The sequence below is a fragment of the Corythoichthys intestinalis genome, chromosome 13 (assembly GCF_030265065.1).
Source record: "Corythoichthys intestinalis isolate RoL2023-P3 chromosome 13, ASM3026506v1, whole genome shotgun sequence".
NCBI lineage: Eukaryota > Metazoa > Chordata > Actinopteri > Syngnathiformes > Syngnathidae > Corythoichthys > Corythoichthys intestinalis.
Genome location: NC_080407.1, coordinates 55180335 through 55199393, shown reverse-complemented (window position 1 = coordinate 55199393; position 19059 = coordinate 55180335). Strand labels below are relative to the sequence as shown.

The following is a 19059-nucleotide window of genomic DNA, read 5'->3' as shown; positions in this document are numbered from 1 at the left end:
CAGGTTGTTTTATTCTTATAACGAACAGGAGATGATGACAGAACTCGGGAATAAAAAAGAACAAAGAATTTACACTGAAAGACAAACAAATACAGACAAGACATATTGGTACCATCAGACAAAGGACAAAAGTGCTCTCGCCTATCTGCTCGGAGTGTTTTTCTTCCCTCTAACTTGGGGGCAGGGTCACAATTGCTTGGAACGTGCATTGCGCACCTCCATCTTGCTAGGACTAGCTAATATTTTCCAGATGTGCCACTATTCAATGGCATACACTGTCTTAAGATGGAGAATGCAATGTCCACATATGATTATTGTGAATAAAATGGAAATATATCTCATCAGTATAAATGAGTCTTTGGAACACTGAAAAAATTTAAAATAGAACATATTTAGACATTTTTGGGAGCAAATGAGTTAATAGTAAATAATCAAAATGATATTTGATGGTAGCTTTGGGTTTCTTTAGCAACCCCCAGCCTACCGTTCGAACACCAAAACGACCGGAATTCTCCTGCGACGCAGGCTCTTTTGTTTTTTGGTCTATAAAGAAATACCAGAAAGGCGTCAAATGACGCCGAGAACAAACTGACTACTTTGCTTACTTTGGCTTACTTTGCAATAGACCAAACATGCAGTCAAGCAGCCTAGGTGTGAATGGGGGAGTGTCACTCTGGATAGCTGCAATTAGTATCTTGAACATTTGCAAATCCTAACTTCTGTGTTAGTGTAAAATTGATGAAAGGGCCATGTTGTATAAAACAAAGACTACCATCCAGAACTGTAGCTAAACCAGACTGTCTACATTTTAGAAAATTGAGTAACAAATCCCATCAAGCAAACCAGACTGTCTACATTTTAGAAAATTGAGTAACAAATCCCATCAAGCACCTTTACTGTCTTGACAAGTCCAACATTCAGTTGTCAAGGTTCATCATTTATTATGTTGAAGCACACAATGACCAAAGAACTTTCCACAGCAGCTCAAACAGCTGTTTTGTCACAGCAAACACAAGCTTCAGTATACAGTACATACAGTAAAAAGGTTGTCCGCCCGATTGCCTGCCTGAGCGGTCCACTGTCCGACAAAGCCAAGGCAGCCCTGCTAACACTTAAGATGCTAATTGGAGCAATCCAATCCTGTGGTTTTCCGAGTGTGAATGAGAATAAATAATGAGGACCTCAATGCTCATAAAAGATGTGCTGATTAGAGTCAGATGACCCTTCTCTGGTAACAAAAAAAGACTCGTATCAACTGATCCATCCTTAGTTGTTCTAGGCTGCTTTCATACATACTGAGTCCTGGTTAATTCCCGGACATTATACTCTGACTCGATTCGGTTAATGTCCGTGTCAACTACTGTTTCAGTCGACCTGGGCTAAAATGGCGGACAAGACGCTAGCACAGTAAAGTTGAACTCACCTAAATCACACCATGACCTGGGGATTTACCGGCTGTTTTCATACCGCGTTCTGGTTAAGTCCCGGACATTATACGAGGACTCGACATGGTTAATGTCTGTGTCATCACCGTGTCAGTTGACCAGGGCTTAAATGGCGAATGAGACTCCGGTGTCGCAAAGTCGAAATCATGTACACTACCGTTCAAAAGTTTGGTATCACTGACCACAGGGACAGTACGTACAGTAAAAAGGTTGTCCACCAAATTGCCTGCCTGAGCGGTCCACTGTCCGACAGAGCCAAGGAAGCCCTGCAAACACTCAAGATGCTAATTGGAGACATCCAACCCTGTGGTTTTGTGAGTGTGAATGGAAATGACTAATTAGGACCTCAATGCTCACAAAAGGTATGCTTATAAGGGTCAAATGACCCTTATCTGGTAACAAAAGTGATTCTTAACAACTGATCCAAAATATTTTTACATTTTAAGTGATTTTTAAACCAGGTACTTTTGTACTTTTACTTGAGTATATGTTTTTCTTAGATACTGTACTTCTACCTTTACTCAAGTATCTTTTGCCCCTGTATCTGTACTTTTACTTAAGGGAAATGAAAAAGTGAGTACTTCATACGCCACTGGATATACCAACCATCACAGCTACCATTCTTATGATTTCTGTTTATTCCCGATTCTTAAGTGATCCAAACATGAACATTCCTTCACCCCTCCCGGTCGATATGAATTGGACATCTAGCGCCGTCTGAGGCATCCAAATGAGTCCGATATTTACATTTATACATTGAGCGATTACATTTTTTTCCTAGCCTCATCTTGTCGCGAACGATTAGCAAAGACCGCTTCGGAAAAAAAACAGACAAATCTGCTGTGGCTGCGAAAGCATTGATTGAATAGAGTATAAATATGTTGTTGCTTTTTAATCCACACTGGGTGAGCTTTAATTTGCCTCCTCTATTGTCTAAAAATGTTTTTTTTAAACAGCACAGTCAAATGAGATGATTAGGAACGTGGTGATTTTAGTATTCCCGGGCCAAAGTGTTAATTCCGAGTCAATTTTCTGTGTGAATGTTCTCTGCTGATGGAAAAATCTGAGCGAGAGGAAAAAAAAAAAAACGTAAGCTAGCTGAATATTAAGTTTTTTGTTACAAGTTGGGACTCCTAAGCCAGCGAGCAAGTAAGTTTTAAAAGGAGATGCGCCACTTCGGATCAGAATCATACACAGTCTACTTTGATAAACAAGTATACATTTTTAAATAAATATGACAATATGACATGCGCATTAACAGCCATCCCTCCATATTTACATTGTATCACAAAAGTGAATACATCCCTCAGAAACGACATCCCTAAATGTCCAAATTGAGTACTGCTTGTCATTTTCCCTCCAAAATGTCATGTGACTCGTTCGTGTCTCGGTCCAGGTGTGCAGCGGGAGCAGGTGTGTTCAAATTTGTAGTGCAGCTCTCACACTCTCTCATACTGGTCACTGAAAGTTCCAACATGGCACCACATGGCAAAGAACTCTCTGAGGATCTTAAAAGACGTATTGCTGCGCTATATGAAGATGGCCAAGGCTACAAGTAGATTGCCAACACCCTGAAATGAGCTGAGAACACCCGATATCCAATTGATAACACAACTGGTAAGACTCCAAGAGCCCCTTTGACACTGAGGCAGCAAAATCCACGACCCTCGTTGCCCTGACAACAGTACCTCCCGAATCCTCCTGTCCAATCCACAAACAGACAATAATTCTAAACAACACCCAAACACACCATTCTTCTGCCCACAGCCCGCCCCGTGAGAGCCTTCAAAAGACTGAATGTTTAACTAATCGTTGTCATTTTTCTCAGGAACCTTTTGTTGACTTGTGATATGGTGACCTTGGATCCTCGCCTGGGTTCCTCTGTGCTGTGTGACTGCTGTCGACTGAGAATAATTCGTCAACTTGTGCTTCGAAGACTTTTTCCAGCTTTCTAAATGGAGTCAGTACAAGGGTTAAGACTAAGCCTGAACTATATATCTTTTAAACATCGCCATCGCGATGTGCGCGATAGTCCCATCGCAAGCACGTGCGATAGTTTTAATTTTTTAAAATCTACATACACCTTGCTTTCTGCTCTGCACACAGCCTCACACCCTCCCTTTTCCAGCCCTTTGTTCCTCTCATTCACTGCGGCACATGCTTATTGAAGTTAACGATGGCTTTGATCCGGCCAAAGAAGCAGGCTTCACACGGGCATCTGTCAATCATTGTTTAACTTGTTAAACAGTTTCTGCAAGGAAGCCGTGCTAGAATGAATGTGTGTGTATGTATGTGTGGAGGAGGAGTTTGAAATTTCTTCATGTCACTCCAACGGTCACAGCTAAGGTAGATAAACAGAAGCATTTAATAAAGCCAAGCATTTTATCTACTACAGTACTTTATTCTTGTTCAAAAATGATTTGGTTGGACAGTTATGTTTAAAACTGATGATAATGACATGACATTTGAAGTGCTTAAAAACCGTTAATTTATATACATTTTTTTAAATCACTTTGGGGGGAAATAGTGAGAAAAAAAAACATGTCTTATAGGTATCTCTTTCCAATGCTAAATCTGAATAAATAAATTCAGCACAGAAAACACAACAACAACAAAATGGGGGGGGGTTCGCTACTTCGCAGTTTTCACTTATCGCGGCGGATTTTGGTCCCCATTAACCGCGAAAAATGAGGGATCACTGTACACTGTGTTGATGGTGAGTCATCCAAAGTGTTTCCAAACAGCTATTCAAGTCATCTAGTGAAAATTTCTTCTAAAAAAAAAAAAATTTTTTTTTTTAAACATCGCAATATATCGCAAACCCCCCAAAAAATCGCAACAATAGTTTTTTCCAATATCGTTCGGGCCTTGTTAAGACTAAGGTGAACGCGCGGAGTTTGGCCTTTTGGCTGGTTTGTCGGGGTCTCGCCGGCAAGGTTGCTGCAGCGGTTCGGCTGGTGTGATTCTGGCAGTCTGGCTAAAGGGTCAGATTCCTTCAAACACTCCGTGCATCATCTTACCTTCCTGTTTGACCCTCCCCTCGCCTAACCACGCCCCCTTTATGCCCCCAAACTAGGCTCCCATAAAGATTAGGGTTAGGGGTGGTATATTTTAACACTTAAACACTATATTACAGTTCCACGCATCATCTTACCTTTCTGTTTGACCCTCCCCTCAGCCAACCCCACCCTCTTTTACACCCCCTAAACCCCCGTCCCCACACCCCCCCAAGCTCTACCCCTGGTTCCAGCATTAAATGGCATTCTGAGTGTGCAAACAGTTGACTGGACGTGTACGAAAATAAAAATCCTAAAATAAATGAGTAAAAAAAAAAAAAATCACATTTCACATGAACAAGAAATGTGGGTACACAAGTTGATTTGGGAAGAGTATTTAAACTGTCATTATTCATCAACTGGCAACAGATAAATGAAGAGAATATTTAGATACTTAGATCAAAAAGATGCCCCCAGGTAAGTGAATCTCAGCAGAAATGAGGAGGAGAAGGAGCCAAATGGGTCGTCATGGAACCTCAGACAAACAGAATAAGTGGCTGAAAACTAAGATAGCAAAGATGATCTAATCAATACTCTTTGTGAGTTTTTCAGCAAATACCCCAGGACAAAAAAAAACAAACAAATAGGCGAAGCGCTAATACGCGGGGGATTATGTATTGTACTGATGTCCCTCAGTCTGCAGCAGCCATATTTCATTACATAGCACCGAAGCTTAGGAGGCAATCAAGCATATTTAGCTGCCCTCGTCTCTCCTCTCTCACAGACGTGCACATTTTCAGCCCTCCGCCCCCTCCCAAAGCAATTATTACTCCCCATTTTTTTACTGTGCCTCGCCATGGGGAAAATGAAGCGCGGTACTTATCAGTTCAATGCATACACAAGTGACTGGGACGGAGGGGCCACGTGCGGCGCCCGCCATTAGCCGCGCGCCGGCCGTCAGCACATTTAGGGGCAGCCGGCGGCGCGGCCGGAGATACAGAGATAACCGTAAACATGTCAGCCAAAATGCATTGTTATTTGCATTCATAGTGGAAAGAGGCAAATTGATGCCGGGTCACACGGGGAAGGTGAGGGTTTATGACCTGTGTAGAGCGCCGCTGTCAAAAGCGCTGATCTATCGGGCCGGCCAGCCTTGTCGGGCTTTACGCCCGATTATATTATCGCCGCTGACAATCAATGCCGGTGAATGATTGCGCCAGTGCACAAAAGGGAAAGCCAACAATGGAGGTCCATGAAAAAAATGACGCTACATTTGCAGCGGTACAGAAAATAACAGCAATTGACTCATGCCGTACAGCCTTTAACGGTGGTTTTCAAACCAAGTACCGACTCGCCTTTTACTCACTGACAGTAGTACCGGACTTGCTTTAAAAATAAGCTATTTTTCACTGTTTTGATTTTGTTTTAAAATTCAAAATAGAATACGAGAGAATGGGATTATCATGGTATGTTGTTGACTATATAAATACTTAATTGTTAATATACTGAAGGGAATAGTGACTAAAGATGTCCCGATCGATCGGGTCCGATCACGTCATTTTCAAAGTATCGGAATTGGCAAAAAAATATCAGACATGCCTTTTTTTTTAATATATTTTTTAATTAAATCGTTTTCTAATTTTATTCAACGTTACAGACAAAATGTCTTACATTCATCCAGAGTCTTTGGTTTTGGCTTAAAGTAGGGCTATCAAATTTTTCGCGTGAACGGCGGTATTTTTTTTTTAATCACGTTAAAATATTTAATGCAATTAACGCATGCGCTGCACGACCCACTCACGCATTGTCGCGTTCAATCTATAATGGCGCCGTTTTACCTATATATAGAGCTACCAGGCAACGTAAAATGAGGAAAGAGAATTTTGGCAGTCTTTGGAGACTCTTTTTCATTGGCAAAAGCCACAATTAGAAATATCGTGGGAAGCAATGTGGGGAAGTACGGTAGTGGCTGATCTTTTCCTTAACACCTTATGTTACTTCCCAACGCAGAGAAGATATATCAATTGGTGCCACTACGCACAGTCATGGTTGCACTTCCTATCATGCATTTGGGCAGAACAGTTAAATGGCTACAGTATAATTTACTGAAAGCTCAACAAATACACTAGATGGCAATATTTAGTCACAATATACAAAGTCACATTTATCCTTTAAGAATTGCAAGTCTTTCTATCTGTGGATCCCTCTCACAGAAAGAATGTTAATAATGTAAATGCCATCTTGAGGATTTATTGTCATAATAAACAAATACACTACTTATGTACTGTATGTTGAATGTATATATCCGTCCGAGTTTTATTCATTTTTTTCTTAATGCATTGCCAAAATGTATATGATCGAGAAAAATTATCGGGAATGTTCGGAATTGAATCTGGAGCAAAAAAAAAAAGCAGTCGGATCGGGAAATATCGGGATCGGCAGATACTCAAACTAAAACGATCGGGATCGGATCGGGAGCAAAAAAAAAATTGATCGGAACAACCCTAATAGTTACCTTTCTCGCACACACCATATAACTGTTTGCATTACTCTAACACACTTAATAAAATCAATCAAGGAATAGTATTGTTTCTCATCTGTACTATAGGACTGTTTGTACTACTCTAACATACCTAAAATAAAATAAATAGCACTTACACCATAGTTTATTGAAAAGAAGCAGAATAGATACCCAACGCCATCTTATCACAGAGGCCCAACGTGTGCGTCACGAGCAAGATTGACGCACCAACTCTCGCAATCAGTTCTCCCGGGCAAAGAGCAGGGCGCTCTGTCCTAAAACAAGTAGCATTTCGCCCAACCAGGATAACTAGTTGATAGCGGGCGCTTGGGACGTCAAGACCGGCGTCGGTCGCTGTGGCAACCACATCCCAGCCACGAAGGATGACGCACAAACCTAACCGCCCAAAACCGGCCACAGAGGGATGATCCCAAGACAACACCCAGCCACACCATTGGCCCGGCCCACTCCACCACAGCTTTCATAAAGACTGGACACTGTGATAACAAACGGTCGCTGCTCGGGAACATTTCTATGTAGCCATTTTGACGACCATGGGGGGGCAGGTATTTTTCATTTGTGAAACACATGTCAGGTGCTGCTTTCTATGTTTTGTTTTCTTATCTTAGTGAAGAAATGCCACGTTGCTCTAGCCCCTAAAGGTCTGTGCGGAGTGAGAATCACACTTGTAACTTGTAACTTAACTTGTACCATAGCATCGTCACAGTTGCCACCAGTGTTGCTTTTGTCAACTGTGAGTATAACGAACAATTTTTTCGTGAGGATGACGAGACGATAACGAGCTAAAAATGTGTTTTGGGAGACAAACATAATAAGACTAATGCCATTTTTCGTCTGACGAGACGTCAACAAAGTGAAAATGCACAACAAATTGAGTCACATGATCACAATGTGTGACATTTTTGGTGTAGCTACCCTGCATCGTAGCAGTTTTTGGTTGTGTCACTCATGTGACGTGCTGCTGCCCTCCAGTCTCCGGGCTTTCACACACGGTAAGATTTGTTTTCTTATTTTGCCAGACAAAAAATATGCAATGTTGCTTTAGTCTTTAAATTTCTGTGCTGAGTGATCGTCACAGACTAAATGTAACCTGTAGCATTAGCATAGCATTCACATTAGCATTTAGCATAGTGAGTGTTGTCTTAAAACTCTTGGAAAACTTAGTTTTCCTGCTGAGTGTGAACTATCATCACGAAAATGATAATGTCCTTGTAGACGCTATAATTATGTTCTTGTCTGTGGATGTTCATTCAGAATTGTTGGAAATCAACTAAAGTTTTGAAGTTTACATACGAAATTTTGAGTTATCATACTAGACAAAATCCGTCAGAAATGGAGTTTTCCTTGACTAAAACTAGATGAAGCCAAACACATTTTTAAAAGGACTACAATATGACTCAGACTAATAAAATTTTTTGTCCAAAAGACGAAGACAGAAATTAAAATGGCTGCCTAAAAACAACTCAGAATTGCTCCAAAATCAATATAACGTGACTCCTAGCTCACCAACCAGTACACCAGCACATTCTGCCGCAATTTCTCCAGAAATGACATTTTCTTGTCTATATCATGTTATCAATGTATGGTTTGATTCCGCCGTGTTTCCCGCAAGCCGGAACCTTGAGCGACAAAGCATGTATTTCCATAGAATTTTTTAAAAATAATGCACATTTGTACAGTGCTTTTCCCTACTGAATTGAGAAGGCGTATGTCAAACAATGCGAAAGTGAACGAGAGTAACGCTTTCTTATTATTATTATGATTAATACAGTGGGCTTGAAGCCTCCTGCTGATGGCTGCCATTTCTTATCGCGCCGCCTCAAGGAAGCACTTTTAGAGGCGGCGAAAATGGAAGGCGTTGGTGTTGAAATTACTTAAGCTGCCAACCGAGGGAAAAATAGAAAAGTTCGGAAAAGTTCATCTCCCTTCCAAATGCGCCACTTGGACGAGTAACCTCGGTCAAATAACACGTTCGGTCTTTACTGAGGCGCTCGCTGCGGCAAGAAGAGGGGTGACAAAAGCGCAGCGGGGGGCGCTCGGGAAGACTAGAAGAGACACCTGGGATTCCGCTCGCTTGCTCCCAACTGTTCCCGGGGTAGGAGACACGGGCCACGGCACAGACAGATGGCATGGAAACATTGCAGATGCGTTGAGGCCGCATCCAAATAGATTGCCTACTTCATTATGGCCTCGAGTTAATTCCAGTGGCAAAGGTAAAGCTGGCTTTTTCGCCGCTGCTAGACTGCCATCTAGTGGGTGGATTTGGAAACGAGCTCTACAGGGCCAAGGAAGAATAGAAGCGTTTTTAATATATTTTAATGATGAAAATCTTGACTAAATTAGACTTTTGTCTGGACCGTTGAGTCTCTAATAGTCTATTATTTATTAAAGAGGGTTTCATTTTAAATGCGTATTCAAAAGTGCTCATTTTAAATGAGTTTCTTTTCAATTATATTTCACATTCAACTATTTGATGCCTTAAATGGGTAAATATGCATCAACGGAAATTGAAGCAATACATAGAAATGGATAAAAAAAAAAAATTTTTTTTTTATAGGCTGTCATTGACAGCACTCACGGCAGCGAATGAATGTACGAATGTTAATTTGCTAACCACCTGGGTACAGATTACTAATCTGTACCCACAGTTTAGTCATCTGTTTAGTAATCAGTTTACAGATTACTACACTGTACCCACAGTTTAGTAATCTGTTTAGTAATCACTTTACTAAACTGTGGGAACAGTGTAGTAATCTGTGGGTGCACTTTAGTAAACTGTGGGTACAGATTAGTAAACCGGGGTACAGATTAACTGTACCCCCAGATTACTAAACTGTGGGTACAGATGAGCTATGATTTGTTTTGTTTTTTCTCCCCTGGCACCCGGGGGGCTCCGTACAGGGTAGAAAAAAAGAAATCATAGCTAATCTGTACCCACAGTTTAGTAATCTGGGGGTACAGTTAATCTGTACCCCGGTTTACTAAACTGTACCGATAGTTTAGTAATCTGGAGGTACAGTTAATATGTACCCCCAGTTTACTAAACTGTACCCATAGTTTAGTAATCTGTACCCACAGTTTAATAAACCGTACCCACAATTTAGCAATCTGTACCCACAGATTACTAAACTGTACCCACAGATTACTAATCTGTACCCACAGATTGCTAAACTGTGGGTACATTTTAGTAGCCCCCCGGGTGCCAGGGTAGAAAAAAAATCATAGCTAATCTGTACCCACAATTTAGCAATCTGTACCCACAGATTACTAAACTCTACCCACAGTTTAGCAATATGTACCCACATATTACGAATCTGTACCCACAGTTTACTAATGTGTACCCACAGATTAGCAATGTCCAGGAAACAGTAGTCACCAATGTTTGGCGGGGACTCCAAACGCCGAGGGACCTGCAAGTTTTGCCCTCGGCGAACAAAGGGGTTTTAAAAGGTAACTATTGCACGTTTTCTTTGGTAGCCGTCTAAAATTTCACTTTCAGGTGTCATCAATCAATATGGCATGTTGTGTTTGCACATTTTCTGTGCTGCTATAGTGTCCGTGCGTGCTGAATTCAACTAGTGTTCATTTGTCAGTTAGCTATTTTTAGTAGCCGCATTAGCAACGATAAAAACCAGATAAAAGTAGCCTGTATTTCTATACATTGCTAAACTGTAGGTACAGATTAGTAATCTGTTGGTACAGTTTAGTAATCTGCGGGTAAAGATTAGCAAACTGTGGGTACAGATTAGCTATGACTTGTTTTGTTTTTTTCCTACCCTGGCACCCGGGGGGGTCCGTAATGTTCAAACGGATTAGACGCCTACTCGTCATTTAAATTCACAGCAGAAGGACGATCAGACATTTATCGTCGTCAATGGTACTGAATGAACTCAATTCATTTTCAGTGATTTATGATTTAAAAAAATCAATTCTTAAAAGTTGAAGAAAATGGCTTTCTGTAGTGTAGCAGTACTGGGCTCAACAATTATTTTCCTGAACCTGAAATGAAATCCTTTTTGAGACTTTATTCCATGAGCAAATGGCGCCATCTTGTGGCTATCCTGATTCAAACATGAACAGAATCCATCTGGGGTCTTTCCATCATTTCATGTCATGTGATCAACTCCTTCATATGAGCAATGACAATTGAAGATGGGGGTTAGACCAGGGGTCGGGAACCTATGGCTCGCGAGCCAGGTCTGGCTCTTTTGAAGGCTGCATCTAGCTCGCAGACAACTCTATTAAAAAAAAAAAAAAAAAAAAAAAAAGTTTTGTTATACTCCTCTGCGCATTCCACGAAACGGCGATTCGCACTAGATATCATCTAATAGGAACCTAGATATTCTATGTTTGAACCCCTTCAAGACCTGTGCCATTGGCTAAATGAGCCCAGTGTGATCATGGGACACGTAGTCCGTATACTACAACTGGCAACTAGAAAGCCGGTTCGCGAAAATTTTTGTGGGAAAGTGGCATACATACAGTGTATCACAAAAGTGAGTACACCCCTCGCATTTCTGCAGATATTTTTTAAGTATATCTTTTCATGGGACAACACTGACAAAATGACACAATGAAAAGTAGTCTGTGTGGAGCTTATATAATAGAGTTCTTTTCTTTTCCCCTCAAAATATAGCCATTCATATCTAAACCCCTGGCAACAAAAGTGAGGACACCACATAGAAACTACGTACATCCCTAAATGTCCAAATTGAGTACTGCTTGTCATTTTCACTCCAAAATGTCATGTGACTCATTACAGGAGTGCTGTGAGCATTGCTGCAGAGATTGAAGAGGTGGGGGGTCAGCCTGTTAGTGCTCCGACCATACATCAAAATTGGTGTGCATGGCTGTCAGCCCAGGAGGAAGCCTCTTCTGATGACAGTACACAAGAAAGCCCACCCGTCTCATCAGACCATAGAACATGGTTCCAGTAATCCATGTGCTTTGTTGACATGTCTTCAGCAAACTGTTTGCAGGCTAAACATTGTCATTTTTCTCAGGAACCTTTTGTTGAATTGTGATATGGTGACCTTGGATCCTCGCCTGGGTCCCCTCTGTGCTGTATGATTGCTGTCGACTCAGAATAAATTGTCAACTTGTGCTTCGAAGCTTTTTTCCAGCTATCAAAATGGAGTCAGTACAAGGGGTTGAGACTAAGGTGAACGCGCGGAGGTTGGCCTTTTGGCTGGATTGTCAGGATCTCGCCGGCCCAGCGCGGGTCCAGCGGTTTGGCTGGCTTGATTCCGGCAATCTGGTTTAAAGGTCAGATTCCTTCACTAGCTAGCATAACTTTATTTTAGCGTCAATACATTGGCTTTGATGGGAATGTCGCCCCTACCAAGATGGCTACCCTGAGGCCATATTGGTAGGGGTGGTTTCATGCTTCTGCCATGAATTGAAATGAGTTTAGCACTCGTAGAGGATCACTGTCACTGGCAACCAATGAATATTTGATTTGAATATGATTAAGATTGTACTGTTTTCAAATATTAATTGTAAATTTGAAGATACTATAGATAAACTCAATTTTTTTGGTTACAGTTCATTCAGTGTTAGAGGTCAAAGGGATTTTGTGGCACCTGAGATGCTTAAAACTGTTCTGTGAGTATCGATGCTAGCTTTTGCATTACATGCAGAGCTACCATTAAAAAGATGAGAATCCAATCTGCTGTCATGTTTGTTATGTGCCGCAGGCTCGCACACTTTTGTTTTGATGCATATTCATGAAGCTGTATTAGCTGATTGTGGGCTACTATAATTAAATCAAAACAGTGGGGGCTTCAATTACGAGTTGAAAATCCCGATATCGCGTAGCAGGCCTCGGCGCGCAGATGGCGGTTTACGCAAGGAGGGCTGGGAGAAACATAGGAGTGAACATCAACGCCCCCGAGGGGTTAAGACTAAGGTAAACGCGTGGATTTTGGCCTTTTGGACGGGTTGTCGGGTTCTCGCCGGCCCGGGTCGAAGAATTTCCTGACCAATGCTTCGATAATTGTTGTATCGCCATATCATGAGATCATCGTTATCGTTAGCCTTGTAAAGTACCCAGAGGTCCCTCCCCTAATTTAGGATATTCCTTCAATTCACGCATATTATCGGCAATATGCAAGTTATCAAGGTGATAAAAACAACATGTGTTTCATAAAATGGGCTTACTTACCAGAGAACGAGGCTGGGTTCACGGAGGTGCCAACATGCTGTCCGGATGCCGCAGGTGGAGAACTAACAAACTCTACCACCGCCCACCTGCCCACCTGGAAAACATATTGTTTATGATTAGTAGTTTACTCTCATTGCTTTATTTCTCCAACTACTGTTTGTTATTCATCCTCTAATACTTAGTATCATTATACAGGGTTACCCCTACAAATAAAAGATTGTGGCGCACCGCCACACCGAAATAAAAGCCGCCACGCTTTGCAAATGAGATTTTTTTTTTTTAAGGCCGTTTCATACTAGCGGCAGAGTTCAGCGGCAACCTGTTCATTGTGTATTGTAATGTCCGTAACTAAGCGCAGCCCCCATGAGAGACCATCGGACTGGGGAGCAGTGACGTAGCGTGAAGCGAGTAAGAAGAATGGGAGGACGGGCGAGATAGCGAGAGATAGCAGTCGCATGTCGAGGCAGCCCGCTCGTTTTTTTTTTTCTATATTTTTGTTGCCACAATAAAGAGGGGCATTACAGTATTTTGGATCGGACTTTTCGGCGAAAGTGCCGTCTTGGGTGGAACGGCAAGTTCGAATGAATTTGCACCAAGGGGAGGGGGCCCAAATGGAGCCTTGCTCTATTTTCAGAGCGCCGCCTCGCTAACGTTAACAACGCATCCAATAGCAAAGTGGCAGCCGTACTTATATCTGTGCTATCAGGTTGTTTCCGTGGACTGATATACGCAATCATGGCTGACGAAACGTTGATGAATGCGTTTTTCAAGTTTCGCGAGCTCTGGGACACAAAAAATGATTCCCATACTTCTCGTTGCTAAGCTAAATGGTACTTCAACGTTAGTTTGTGTCAAAATGTAGTTAACAGCAAAAAAAACTATTCAACTTCTCACTGAAACTAGTAAAAGTCTTTACACGGCTATTAGAATTTCCCCCTACTCTTTGAAATGGGTTAACAGAAGGACTATGATTGTTGTGGTAATGTAGTACGTTTTAGGTCCAAAAAAAAGGAAAAAAGAAGGACTGAGATTTAAGTCATACTACTGCAACAAGAAAAAATGTTGTATTACTCCATACGGTAATGTAGCTGTAATCAGCTATGCATTTTACGTACATGAACTTTAGCTGAGAGCTACGACATTAGCCTGGCTAATGAAATATTTCAAATTGATCCTTGTTATGGTTCTTCTTGGGGGAAAAAAAATTCTCATTCGTCATGGTATGACGCAATTTCGCCGTGGCATGACATGGTGAGGCTGTCCAACTCTGATGTAGCCCACCAAAACAGCAACAAAATGTTTTCCCAATAGAAAAATGTTGATTAAATAAGAATTGGGGATTCAATTCCTTAATTCGCTGCCAACCCTCCCAGTTCAAATGGATTGGCAGCCATTGACGTAACCAAAGTACAAAAATAAAAATACTAGGGCTGTCAAAATGATCACGTTAACGGGCGGTAATTATTTTTTTAAATTAATCACGTTAAAATATTTGACGCAATTCCCCGCTCAAACAGATTAAAATGACAGCAGTGTAATGCCCCCTTGTTACTTGTTTTTTGGTGTTTGGCGCCCTCTGCTGGCGCTTGGGTCCAACTGATTTTATGGGTTAGTACCATGAGTGAGCATGGTGTAATTATTGACATCAACAATGGCGAGCTACTAGTTTATTTTTTGATTGAAAATTTTACAAATTTTAATAAAACGAAAACATTAAGAGGGGTTTTAATATAAAATTTCTATAACTTGTATGAACATTTATAAAGTTGTTCCGGTCACGTTTTTTTTGCTCCCCATCTGATCCCGATCGTTTTAGTTTGAGTATCTGCCGATCCCGATATTTCCCGATCCGATTGCTTTTTTTTTTTTTTTTTTTTTTTGCTCCCGATTCAATCCCAATCATTCCCGATAATTTTTCCTGATCATATACATTTTGGTAATGCATTAAGGAAAAAATGAATAAAACTCGGACGTACATAAGTACTGTATTTGTTTATCATGACAATAAATCCTCAAGATGGCATTTACATTATTAACATTCCTTCTGTGCGAGAGATCCACGGATAGAAAGACTTGTAATTCTTAAAGGATAAATGTGACTTTGTATATTGTGGCTAAATATTGCCATCTCGTGTATTTGTTGAGCTTTCAGTAAATGTTACTATAGCCATTTAACTGTTCTGCCCAAATGCATGATGGGAAGTGCAACCATGACTGTGCAAAGTGGCACCAATTGAAATATCTTCTCTGCGTTGGGAAATAACATAGGGTGTTAAGAAAAAGATCAACTACTACCTTTCTTCCCCACATTTCTAATATTTCTAATATTATATTTCTAAGATTTCTAATTGTTGAGAGAGGGATTGTAAGGCTTTAGCCAATTAAAAAAAAAGACTAAAGGCTGCCAAAATTCACTCTACTCGTTTTACGCTGCCTTTTAGTTCTATATAGAGGTAAAACGGCACCATTATAGATTGAACGCGACATTGCGTGAGTGGGTCGTGCAGCGCATGCGTTGATTGCGGTAAATAATTTAACGTGATTAATTTTTTAAAAATTGATTACCGCCGTTAACATGATAAATTTGATAACCCTACTTTAAGCCAAAACTAAAGACTCTGGATGAGTGTATGACATTTTGTCTGTAACGTTAATACAATTAGAAAACGACTTAATTAAAAATTATCTAAATGTAAAAAAGGCATGTCGGATATTTTTTTGCCGATTCCGATACTTTGAAAATGACGTGATTGGACCCGATCGATCGGGACATCTTTACACATTTATCTTTTAAGAACTACAAGTCTTTCTACCCATGGATCGCTTTAAGAGAATGTTAATAATGTTAATGCCATTTTGTTGATTTGTTGTTATAATAAACAAATACAGTACTTATGTACGGTATGTTGAATGTATATATCCGTCTTGTGTCTTATCTTTCCATTCCAACAATAATTTTTAGAAAAAAATGGCATATTTTATAGATGGTTTGAATTGTGATTAATTGTGATTAATTAATTTTTAAGCTGTAATTAACTCGATTAAAATTTTTTATTGTTTGACAGCCCTAAAAAATACGTTATCCAATTTTCATTTTTTTAAAATCAAGTCAAATCTATCAGGCATAAGAGCCCAGTTACAGAAGCAGGACACGTTTATGTCCACCAGAGGTCGCAAATGCACCATTTATACTCTCTGTGTTCAAGCATTATTTGTCTTGCGCTTGTGTCAATGCAAAAAATACGAATTCTGACGTGATCCTTACCTATTTGGAATAAGAGTTGCTATTGCTGCCTCGGACCAGAATGGAGAAGAACAAAACTCCTCTGAATTTCCCTGGGGAAACACAAACAGACACAAGAAGAGAGTTTGATATGTGTATTTGCCCATGTCATTATGTCATCGTGAGAAAAAAGCCTTCAGGTGCGATTCGAAGCGCCAAAACCACCCAAGCTGAGTTAGTCAGTTCAGGTTCAGCTTGGCTCGGCTTTCCCCGCATCCGGCAGGTGCGGCGTCGGCTTCGTGCGAGCGAGCTGCTCCGACATCACAGGCCTCTTTTGAGTTTGACACCATTGTGTCGAAAAAGTCCGCGCTCAGCTCGTCAGGCTCAAACGAGGCAGCTAAAAATGAACGAGCGGCGCGGCGGCGCTTCTGTTCCCGCTCTTTCCCTTGTTCCCACCGGCTGCCGGTACTAGAATATTCATTACGTGAACATGAATTGTGCAAATTGCACAGGAGGGGTGGAAGGCTATATTTTAGGGCCTGTTTACCTATGAGTCACTCAAGAAGCCATGCCCCACAAGACGCGGGAAGGCAGCCATTTTAGTTTCAAGCAGCCATTTTCCAAACGAGTCACTATAATCAGAGTCACAAGTAAGTCGAGTCATAAGGTTATGTCGAGTTGAGTCTTGAGGTCTATTTTTGATTGCCATGATGTTCCGTGAGGGTGTGGCGAGAGCGGCCAAGACGACTTAAAGGATCCCTGGCAGGTGGGAACAGTGATTTTCGAGTCTGCTTGTCAAGTCTCGAGACATTGTCTCGTGAGTCGAGTCTCCAATTAGCATCTTGAGTGTTTGCACAGCAGGGCTGCCTTGGCTTTGTCGGACAGTGGACCCCTCAGGCAGACAATCGGGCGGACAACCTTTTTACGTATTCCAAAAGCTGAAGCAAAAAAAAAAAAAAAACGGAGATGACAATGCGTCAAGCCAGTGCAAAAACTGTTAAAATATTCCTTGTAGAAAGACTTTTCCGGTCAATGTCATGGCCAGCAAATTTCTCAGATCTCAACCCTATTGAAAACCTGTGGTGGAAATTGCAAAAAAAATGGTCCACAGAAAGGCTCCGATCTGGCAACTGCAATCAAAGAGAGTTGGCACCAAATTGATGAATGCTCATCAAGTCCATGCCTCAGAGACTGCAAGCTGTCATAAAAGCCAGAGCTGGTGCAACTAAATACTCGAGATGTGTTTTGATTGTTATTTCTTTGTTTGTTTCTAATGATTCCATATTTTTCCTCAGAATGGGGTGATTCTATATTTATTTCCATGCACTTGCTCTATAAAAGTAACATTCACTGACCACCACAATGTTTTTATTCATTTCTTTTAGAGTTTCTGAATGCCAAGGAGTTGCACTTTTCAACTAATTCATTAGTTTTTCAAGCTTTTTACCCGAGTTTGTTTTACAAATGTCTGAGTGAGTGCTTGTTCGAGACTGGTCATTCCATGCTTTTTTGCTAGGGGCTGTATTTGTTCTTATTTTTGTACACGTTTTCTGCTTTGTTTCATGTCCAAAAATGTTCCTACAGCTTCTTATCCAGGCACGAGAGCCGTAATGGGCTGATATAGCTCAGGAGGAAGTGAAGAAGGGAAAACACATTAAGGATCACGTGAAAAAGAGAAGCTCCATGCGCCACTTTGAGGACACCCGACACCTCTTCCTCCTGGCTCCACGCACCCGCTGGAAAATATGATCTTAAATATACAAGCGCTCCTGCCACTGCTTCACCTCGCATCGCTACAATAGCGGCCTTAAAAGCTTTTGTTGGATCGATTTTCAAGTCTTTGCGCAGATCAGATGAAAGGAGAAAAGGGCGCACTCACACCTCTCCCCCCCCATCGCAAATAATCGAAATCACAGCCATCGTGTATAAATATTGAACTCGTTGTCTGCCGTTGACGGTGCTCGACGTCCAATCCATTCTGACTGACTGAAAAATTGAAATAGTTTCCATTACTCATACGAAAGCTACAACCCTCCCAAATGATGTTGAATGTACAAAAATATATTTGTTTCACTGAAAAAAGACGTATCATTTAATGAAGACATCAATGTCAAATTCTGGTAAGACAAAAGGTTTGTCACCTACAGAAAGTAGTGTGAAAATTGAACAAAAAATGTACTTCAAATACAAAAACATGTTACATAACATAAATGAATTAAGTAGTGGTGCTGTGAGATCCAAATTTAATATTTTGTATGACTTCCATGGGCTTTGGCAAGGATTCATAGTCATACTATAATTTATTGATGAAGTCATCAGGAAAATCAAAGAAAGCAGTCTTGCATGCCTCCCTGAGTTCATCAACATTCTTGGGTTTCGTCTTCCATGCTTCCTCTTTCATCCTGTTCATGTCTGGTGACTGGGCTGGCCAGTCCTGGAGGATCTTGATCTTCTTTGCCTTGAGGAACTTTGAGGTATGCGATGGAGCACCATCCTGCTGCAGAATTTGTCCCTTTTTATGGTTAGGAATGTAAGAGGCAGCTAAGATTTGTTGATATTTCAGACTATTTATGTTGCCTTACACCTCCATACTGGATGTAACCCCAGACCATGATTTTGCCACTGACAAACTTCACTGTTTCGGCTCCATGCGGGCTCCAGTAGGTCTCCTGCAACATTTGCGGCGACTG

The 19059-nt window shown here is 41.1% G+C and overlaps 1 protein-coding gene across 35 annotated transcripts in view; it reads right to left on the bottom strand.

The window, feature by feature from the left end:
- LOC130928466 (receptor-type tyrosine-protein phosphatase delta) overlaps window positions 1-19059 on the bottom strand; it is a 424924-nt gene that overhangs the window by 259056 nt on the left and 146809 nt on the right. For all 35 annotated transcript variants that reach the window (XM_057855080.1, XM_057855082.1, XM_057855084.1 and 32 more), the window contains exons 5-6: window positions 16412-16482; window positions 13147-13240 (exon numbers count right to left, since the gene is read on the bottom strand). The gene's annotated coding sequence lies outside the window, so the exon portion shown is untranslated. The remainder of the gene's footprint in view (window positions 1-13146; window positions 13241-16411; window positions 16483-19059) is intronic.